Consider the following 9,986-nt stretch of genomic DNA (forward strand, 5'->3'; position numbering starts at 1 on the left):
CCCGGGGGGAACCCCGCCCCCGAAGCTGTGTCACCACATTGCTGACGTTGGGGGCGTGGCTGAACTCGTCGGGGGGAAACCATATGGTTTTCCCCCCAACGAGCTCGGCCACGCCCCCAACATCAGCAACGTCGCACGTCACTTCTGGTGACGTGCTGCCGGCGCGCGCACGTCCATCGAGACCTCCCGGACGCCAGCAAGGCTCCCCCGCTCCGAGGGGTGAGTTGACTTGGCAACCCAAGGCCAACTTGGGAGCCAGCCGGAACTCCGTTCCTGTGCGTTCCTGCCCCAAAATAGCCCTGCACACAGCATAGCATTTTCTCTCCCCCCCCCCAATTTCTCTAGCCACGATGGGTCCCTTGGTAGCTCTGTGCAATTATCCTCTTGTTTTCTCTCTTCCCACTCCAGACCCTCTGTATTCCACCTCTGCTAATCCCCTTTGTTTCTCCTTCCCTCCCTTTTCTGAGATCTGTTTCCAATTCATCACAGCCATCTTTTCAACTATGCTTCACGTTGAACTCCATGGTAACATCATGCCATGCTTTCACACTCCTAGCAGTTCACACAATGGAACCATCTCAGACTCACTTTAAGCCATAAAGCGTTGCTGGTAGGCTGGCTAACCATACTCACACTAACTCCACTGCAAGGTGAGGTGGGCAATAAATGTCTCTGACCACCATTACCAGCATTCAAGGGCCCATGGGTGCTGCAGACTACCCCCAGACTGGTGGGAAATGTACTGCAAACAATACAAAAATTTGAATTTTCACAAAGGGCCACAAATAATCGCAGGGAGGGTCACAACCCAGACAGGTTGAATAGGTCTGCTTTATACTGCCAGACAACAGAAAGAAGGCAAGAGAGCAGATCTTATTTAATAAAATCTCTTTTTGCTATTTATATCTCACCTTTGGACTCATGAGGAACTTCCGAGACAGTTAACAACTTCACACTAATAAAATACATAATGATATACCAATGCCTCATGCAGAGGCTAGCGTGCACAACTTATGGCTAATAACCAAGCCAAACAGAGTACAGGGTCGTGGCTCAGTGGCGGAGCTTTTGCTTTGCATGCAGAAGGTCCAGGTCCCATCCCTAGCATCTAGTTAAAAGGATCAGGTAGAAAGGGATATCCCAGGTCTGTGTCTGAGACCCTGGAGAACTGCTGCCAGTCACACTAGACTATACTGACCTTTATCAACCAATGGTCTGCCTTAACATAAGGTAGCTTCAAGTATTCCTGCAAGCCCACTAGTCATGTGTTGTGCCCTGTCAGTTGCCTACAGGGCTTCCAACTCTGGTTTGGGGAATTCCTGGAGATCTGGGAGCAGTGCCTGGGGGGGGGGCAGAGTTTAGGGAGGGGAAGGAGCTGAGCAGGGATGTGATGTCACAGAGCCCATCCTCCATAGTTGTCATTGCCTCCAGGGGGACTGATCTCTGTAGTCTTAGGTTGTCAGGTCCCCTCGCCATCGCAGCAGGGGGATGGGGGGGACGTTCCGGGGGTGGGCAGGATGTCATTGGGTGATGTCCTAATGCAGTGACATTACCCAGAAGTGACATCATTGCATTGGCAACGTCGTACAAGACACTCTGTTTTTTGGACAAAAGCTCTATGGGTGTTTTTGCTTCAAAACCATAGAGTTTGCCCAAAAGCCAGAGTGTCGTGTTCCAGGTGATGTCATCGTGTCAGGGAAATCATCCAAGGATGTCACTATTTAATGGTGGGGTTCCCACCCCCCCACCGGCCAGCTGCCCAGCGGCAGATCACAGGTTGCAAAAGCAGGGGAACCCCCGCTGTGACCTGGGGGCTGGCTACCCTACTGTAGTCTGGAGATGAGTTGTAATTCTGGGAGAATTCTAGGCCCCACCTGGAGGCTGGTAACCCTAGGTGGGAGCAAAAAGTACGCATTTCTCCTGCTGGGCCATCGTTCACGGTTGGTAGGCTGCCTTTGGCTTCATGGATCACAAAAGATTAGTGAGGCCTTTAGGATCTAGGACAACTGTAGATAACACTAAACAGTAAAACTCTCCTTGCTTTCAGGCACTCTAGCTGATCTATGAAAATTCTGCCGAAATCTGGTTCCCAAATTAGAGGAGTAGATTGCTCCATGGTTTTCCTCTCCCAGGTCTCAGGCACCTTTAATCTGGCTATATATTGTCCTTATGATAAGTTTAATACTCCAGCAATCAGCGTGTGTTCAGTATTTTGTTAATTTTACCTCTCCGGTGTTTAAACTGATTTATCAGTTAACTGATTACATTTACATATACACATGGCAAGCAACACCTTAGAAAAAGTGCTTCTGTGTGGATCCTGAATGAAAGTGACCACTTTGCCTTAAAATGATGAAAATTAAAAATTTCTAAATAAAAGTAGCACTTTGTAACTTAATTAAGCATATGCATCAAATTCCTCTCTGTGGTTCCAGACTGAACAGCCTGCAAAAATTTATTCCAGTTCTAAAACACATATCCTTCAAGTAGATTATGACTATGTTTTCATTAATACTGCATACTTACATCCCACCTATCATCTAAGGAATTTAGGGTGGTGTACATGGACATCAATTTTGTCATTAGAACACTGGTCCAAGAGCTCTGACTCCTGATCTCCTTGATGTAAGTCCAACAGTACCACTTCTCTGTTTTTAAGTATCACCATTCTGGAAATGCTAGATTAGAGGAGACACATGCTCGGCTAGCAATTATGGGGAGGGGCTGTGGCTCAGTAGAAGAGTCTCTGCTTTGCATGCAGGAGGTCCCAGGTTCAATCTCCAACATCTCCACTTAAAAAGGACCAAGCAGTAGGTGACGTGAAAGACCTCTTTGCCTGTGATCCTGGAAAACCAGTGCCGGCCGGAATGCCAGTCCTGACCTTGATAGATCAACAGTCTGATTCAGTATAAGGCGGCTTCATGTGTGACCATATTCTTTTTTCTATCTGGCAAGGAACTGCTACTCTTAAGGAAAGCTGAGGAGGTTTATGCATTGCCAGGGATTAAAGCTGCCAACTGACCAGGAAAAAATATGTCCTCCTACTTTAGTGCAGGTTTAATACGTACAAATGGCCTCCTGAACTTTGCATCAGATGGAGCTAAATAACAACACCTAGAAATGGCTCCTGTAAGTCAGAGAAAGTGGCAAACTCTTCAAGCAAACTGATATCATAGGGACAGCTAGAAGGATACATTTAAAAGCTCGCAACCCTACGGAATGTGGGCAAAAACACTCTCAAGCCTTTAGTATCTGCAGAGATAGTTGGTATATGGATCTTGCTCTCCCCTTAAGCATTCCCAACAAGCAGAGTGGGGCTGGCTTACAGATAATCATTTATTTCATGCATAGCATAAGAGACTGCCTGGCAGAAGGTTTATTTAAAACTGAGACAGGCAATCCCTGGCATGCAGCCAAACAGTGTGGCACCCCAGACCATTTTGCTTAGTGAACAGGGCTGGCTCTTTGCCCAAGCGATGGAGACAAGCCCTGCTGACAGAACTGCTGGGCATGGCAGCATGGTAGAAGGTATCTCTCTATATAATAATTGTCTTTTGGTGGTGGCACATTGTGTCAGGTTCCACAGTCAAACAAAGGAGTACACGCTTATCATAAGGTTATACTTTATTGTAAGAGCTATAGAGGCACTAACATCATCACTGTTGGGAATGGCTACGTTCCTACAAGCATAATGGGATATAGGGTATTCGTATGCACCCTCCCCCACCCCTAGGCCAATCGGCCTGACTCCTGTGCGCGGGAGAATGGGGCCCCAGGCCGTTAAAGCCACAGCTGGGAATCGAAACTAATCCCACGGGTAATTGATGGAAAGACACTACACAGACAGCCTACAAGGTCAGAGGTAATAAGGAATGGAGGAATGCCACAGCAGTTGGTACACAGTAAAGCAGATGCACTCTTGCCCATAAACATCATGGCAGCATAGCTGACACATTGCTGAACATTCCACATGCTCCTGTAAGTCAGTAGGCTCCCTGATGTGTCACTCAGAAGCTGTCCCTATCAACTGGCTGCATTGCCTGAGTCCCGCCTCCAACATTCTAAACAGTTTGCTGTTCCTCTCCAGTCGGAACACAGAGGTCATTTGCATATGCGGCCTGATTGGCCTTTGCCTCTAACATTCTAAACAGTTTGCTGTTGCTGTTGGGAGTCATTGAATGTGTCCTGAGGTAAAATACATATCCCTGTGGGGCCTGGAAATCTCCCAGAAACCACCACAGCACATCATTTCCCTTACAGAAAATTTCCCAGGTATTAAAACTGATGTCCAGATGACGAAGATCAGTTCTCCTGGAGACAATGGCTACTTTGGGCAGTGGACTCTATGACATTATACCCTGATGAAGTTCCTCCACACCCCAAACCCTGCCCTCCCCGGGCTCTACCCCTCAAACCTACAGGTATTTCCCAACCCAGAGTTGGCAACTGTGTTATTGGCTATGGAACCACTTTCCAGACCCTTGGAACCTCAAACGCCGGAGAGAAAAGACGGCTCTAACCGGGAGCCGGCCGATCTGCGCATGTCGGAGCATGCGCAGTTCGGCTCCGGGCCGGGGTTGAGCCGGCGCAAGGGAGCGCCGGCGATCAGACGCCCGGGAAGAAGCGCCGCGTCCACTCGAACCACCGAGGTAGGTGGTTCATTTTGCGGCGGTTCTTCCCGGGTTTGGGCCAGTTTGGAGGCGGAAGCAGAACGCTTCCCAGATGTGGTGGTGTGATCGCGCTGCTTTGATCCGCCTCCAAACTGTCCCGTTCCCGGGCCAAATCGCCTCGTGTGAACGGGGCCATAGAAGGAGGTGCTTTTCTACCTTAGCTGCTACTGCATAGCCCCAAATTAACATAAGCCAACCTCCACCTGGAGATCTCCAGCTATTAAAACTGATGTCCAGATGACCAAGATCAGTTCTCCTGGAGACAATGGCTGCTTTGGGCAGTGGACTCTATGGCATGATACCCTGCTGAAGTCCCTCCACACCCAAACCCTGCCCTCCCTAGGCTCTACCCCTCAAATCTACAGGTATTTCCCAACCCAGAGTTGGCAACCATGTAATTGGCTATGGAACCGCTTTCCAGACCCTTGAAACCCAGAAAACATGGCCTAGAAGCTAGCATATTTAAGCAAAGGCAATCGGGCTGTTTACTTGGTGGTTGCCGGTCTGTGCAAACTTTAAGGGACGTCACTGAGTGTATCGTGCGCGTGGCGGCATCTGCAAATCCTTTTCCAATCATACCAACCCCGATCTTCTGGAGCTGCGGGGTGGAGACTGTCAGGATTACTATGCTCTGCTCGCTAATGCTGTGAATGATACAGGCTTGCTCTCTGGCAGTTCTCAGTGGCTCAGGAGGAAACTCTAATGTACACAGACATCCTGTGTTGGAAGCTGACTGCTTGTGACAAGGCTCTAGAAGGGAGGCTAGGAGGGTTCTGTTTTCGCTTGCATCCCAGACTGGTTACTGAGCATGAAGCTAATAGGGGCATCTCCAGCTCTGACAGAGACTGAGAGAATGCATTAAAGGGGGGAAAGCAACAAAGTCAAACTAGTCAACATTTCCTTCCAGTTAAAATATTACTGACAGCTATTCCTCTCTTCTTCTGGCTGTTATTCAGTGGCAATTTAAAAGCACTCTGCACATACTCATTGGCTTCCACACTAGCCATTTAGTCTGGAATAGATAACAGTAATCCTTTTTTATGGAGAATTAAAATATCACTGTCCAGGCATTGCCTTCTAGTGGTTTCTGTGTTGTTTCCCCATCTTCTTTCAGACCTGATTTGAGCAATATTTTTACCTTTGGTTCAATTGCAGCGCCAATAATCCTGTCCACATGGGGATTACCAAAGCTTTATCAAAGCTGCCCAGGATGACGATCCATTTAAATTTGAGTCATACCTTCTCTTATTTAAAACTTCTGCTACTTAGATTAATTAATTATTTGTTGTTTACTGTGATGATGTTGCATTCCTGAGTTAATTTGTAATCAGTCCTTGTTTGGGAGAGGGGATTTAATTATTGCTTTTCTGTGCTTTAAATGATCATAATTGTGCAATTACAAAATTACAATCATGAAAAATAAAAAATAATGAACAATCAGTTTCACTGAAAAGAGAAAAGCAGCAATTAAAGCTTCTTACTCCCCACCCTAAAAGAAAAGGAACTGAATGAAGATTTATTCAAAAAAAAGCCACTTTGGAACTCGCTTGCTGTGGCACAAGACAAGGACGTAATGAAATTTAAAGAGACAGTTGCAAGGAGCAGTGTAACATTTGCTTAATGGGATTCACTTCCAGGAAATTATAACAGTGAGATTTTGCAATGTAAGGATGGCCATTAGTGCATTTTATGAGGAATATAGTGATATATTATACTGTTTGGAACCCCTGTTTCAATTCTTCTTGCAGTTGTGGAAAAGGTCATTGTATGGACTTTTCATTTTTATAGCATACTTTCCAAGGAGCAGGCTGGCCAGGATTACCAACAGCATTTTTAAAATGCCCTGCCCCCCTTAGTAGAGGCTTTATGGTATGTAATTTATTATTATTTTATTTTACACATTTTTATGTTGCCTTTCTAGCAAACATCAAAACATTTCAACATTAAAACAACGTGTAAAATCTCAGTGTCTATAAAGTATTTAAACAATTCAATAAAACAATAAAAGAGTTTGTGAGGGTCTTCACTTTTGCTGTGGTATAGTGGTTAAGAGTGGTGGACTCTAATCTGGAGAATTAGGTTTGATTCCCCACTCCTTCACATGCAGCTAGCTGGGTGACCCTGGGCCAGTCACAGTTCTCTCAGAGCTGTTCTCTCAAGGGCAGTTTTTTCAGAGCTCTCAGCCCCACCTACCTCACAGGGTGTCTGCTGTGGGAAAGGGAAGGAGATTGTAAACCACTCTGAGACTCTGAGTGAAGAGCAGGGTATAAATTCAATACTTATTCAGTGGTTAAAGACAATGATAGAGGGAGTCAGACAAATTGTCCTGAGGAGGAAGCGTCAGAATTTCAGCACCGCAACAGAGAAGGCCGTTTCTCAGGATGCCACTCACCTACTCTCAGACGACAGTGGCACCTGGGGCAGAGCTTCCAAAGAGGACCAGAATGGTTGGATAGGTCCAAATGGGAGTAGGTGGTCCTTAAAGTATGCTGGCCCCAAGCTGTATAGGACTTTAAAGGTCAATGCCAGCAGTTGAATTGGACCAGGAAGCCAATTGGGTCCCTATGACCCACTCCAATCAATATTCTAACCCCAGCATACTGTACCAACTGTAGATTCTAGACAGTCTTCAAGAGCAATCCCATGTAGAATACATTGCAGTAATCCAGTCTAGATGTTACCAGGATGTACACCACAGCAGCAAAATCTTTCCCATCCACAAAGGGCAGAAGCTGGTAAAAGGCACCTCTGGCCACCAGTGCCACTTATTTATCCAACAGGAGGCCTGGGTCCAGCAGCACCCCCAAGCTGTTCTTTTAGGGCAGGACATTCCATCCGGAACAGAAGATATCTCAGTTCCAGGGTCAACCTTCCCCTCACTAGTAGCACCTCCATTTTGTCAGGATTAAATCTGTTTGTTAGCCCTTGTGCATTCCAAAACTGCTTCCAGGCACCTGTTCATGGTTTCTACAGCTTCCCTGGGATCTGCAAGAAGTGCTCAATAAACCTGAGTGTCATCTGCATTTCAGTAGAAACTCAGCCCAAATCTCCAGATGATCTCTCCAAGCCACTTTATGTAGATGTTAAAAAGCATGGTGGTGTTATTTACCACCATGGCATGAGAAGTTTTGCCTGCCTATTTCCATATATCAGGCCTCTATTAAAGGGGCAGGACATTTGTTACCCCTCCAGATTGTTGGCAGCCCTAAGCTAGTCATTCCTATTAGGTTACGTCAGGCTTCCCAAGTACTTACCGTGATTCGGCGGGGGACACAGATATCTTCGCAGGATCATTCCCACAGGGACAACAGACGTGCCGCACCATGCCATCGCCAGGAAGTGAGGCCGGGCAACGCTCTGGCAATGGGGCTGGAAACTCGATGGTACCATTGAGTTTTCAGCCCTATTGCCAGAGCGTCGCCTGGCGTCACTTCCTGGCGACAGCATGGTGCTTTACAGGGAGAAATGTTCCAGCTGAGGAGCATGTGTCCCCCGCCGGATCGCGGTAAGTACTTGGGAACCCTAGGTTACGTGGACCAGGTACCTATCATGTGTGATGTTCCTTAGTTCACGGCAGAATTGCTGCTTTCTACTCCTGGCCTTGAGACAAGTATCATGTGTGATGTTCCTTGGTTCACGTCAGAATCGCTGCTTTCTACTCCTGGCCTTGAGACAAATATCAACCAGAGCTAGGGCTGCCAAATGCCTGGAGGGGGAAAAATGTCCTGGTCCTCTAATAGAGGCTTATTTACCAGGTGATGTTATTGATCTCCATGCAATGAAAACCTTCAGCTGCCCATTTCTACACATTAAGCCTCTATTAAAGGGACAGGGCATTTTTCTCCTGTTAGCAAGCCTAACCAAGAACACAAGGGGAGAAGGATTCTTTGGTACAATAAAAAGCAAGTAATAATACGTTTTGGAAAGATCAACCAGAATAAAACAACACAATGTGCAAGCGCAGTGTGTTATTTGCTTGGTCTTAATAAAAGGTATTATGTGGCTTTAGTGTTTGGGTTTTGCTACAGGCCACTGTAGCTATGTACTTTTTTTTTCTGTAATAGAAGCTCAATAGTTAGTAGCAAAGGTGCCTTAAACACAATCTTTCCCCTGAAAAGCTGCACCTATTTAAGCTGTACCTATTGTTTAAATGTTTATATTGTGTCTTAAATCGTAATTGCTTATATTGTGTTTTACATTGTAATTACCTGCCCTGAGCCTGTCCGCGGGATAGATGGGATATAAATATGAATAAATAAATAAATAACAATAAATGAAACAAATTCCTTAGGTGGTTTGCACGCAGAGATGAGTCCCCATTCTGTTCTCATTACCACTGTGTCTGCAGAGAGGCCTTCTCATCGCCAATGAAATCTCAACATAGATATATGCTCTGTACTTTCCCCTTGTGCGCACCATTCCCCCTTGCCACTGGTGGGCTTTCTGCCTTTTTCTTTTTTAAAAAAACTTAATATGCGCACTTATCTGGATAGCCCAGGCTAGTTCAATCTTGTCAGATCTTGGGAGGTAAGCAGGGTCAGCCCTGATTAGTATTTGGATGGGAGACCACCAAGGAATTCTAGGGTCACTATGCAGAGGCAGGCAATGGCAAACCACCTCTGTTCATCTCTTTGCCTTGAAAACCCTATGGGGTCACCATAAATCAGCTACAACTTGACAGGGCTTTACACACACACAGTAGGCAGGGGTCTTTTGGGGCCGGAGTGCACCGGAGCGCCACTCTGGCAGCGCAGGAGCCGAGGCAAGCCCCACCCCCAGCTCCCTGTGCTGAAGCTCTGGGGCCAGAGGGAGGCCCGAAGAGCCCTGCTGCTGGGTCCACCTAAGCCCGCGCAGGAGCGCTGGGACCGGGGGAAGCCCGGAGAGCCCCGCAGCTGGGTCCCCCAGGCCCACGCAGGAGAGCTGGGGCCAGGGGAACCCCGGAGATCCCCGCAGCCAGGTTTCCTGGCCCACGCCAGAGCGCTGGGGCTGGGGACAGGCCCGAAGAGCCCCGCAGCCAGGTCCCCGGGCCCGCGCAGCAGCGCTGGGGCCGGGGAAGCCCAGAGATCCCCGCAGCTGGGTCCCCTGGGCCCATGCAGGAGTGCTGGGGCCGGGGGCAGACCCGAAGAGCCCCGCAGCCGGGTCTCCCGCGCCGGAGCACTGGGGCCGGCCCGGAGAGCCCCGCAGCCAGGTGCCCCAGGCCCACGCAGAAGCACTGGGGCCGGGGGAAACCTGGAGAGCCCCACAGCTGGGTCCCCCAGGCCCACACTGAAGTGGTAAGTAAGGGATCGTGGGTGGGGATGGCGGGGGCTTGATGGG

This window comes from Gekko japonicus, unplaced genomic scaffold, assembly GCF_001447785.1.
Source record: "Gekko japonicus isolate JY-2015 unplaced genomic scaffold, Gekko_japonicus_V1.1 scaffold385, whole genome shotgun sequence".
Taxonomy (NCBI): Eukaryota; Metazoa; Chordata; class Lepidosauria; order Squamata; family Gekkonidae; genus Gekko; species Gekko japonicus.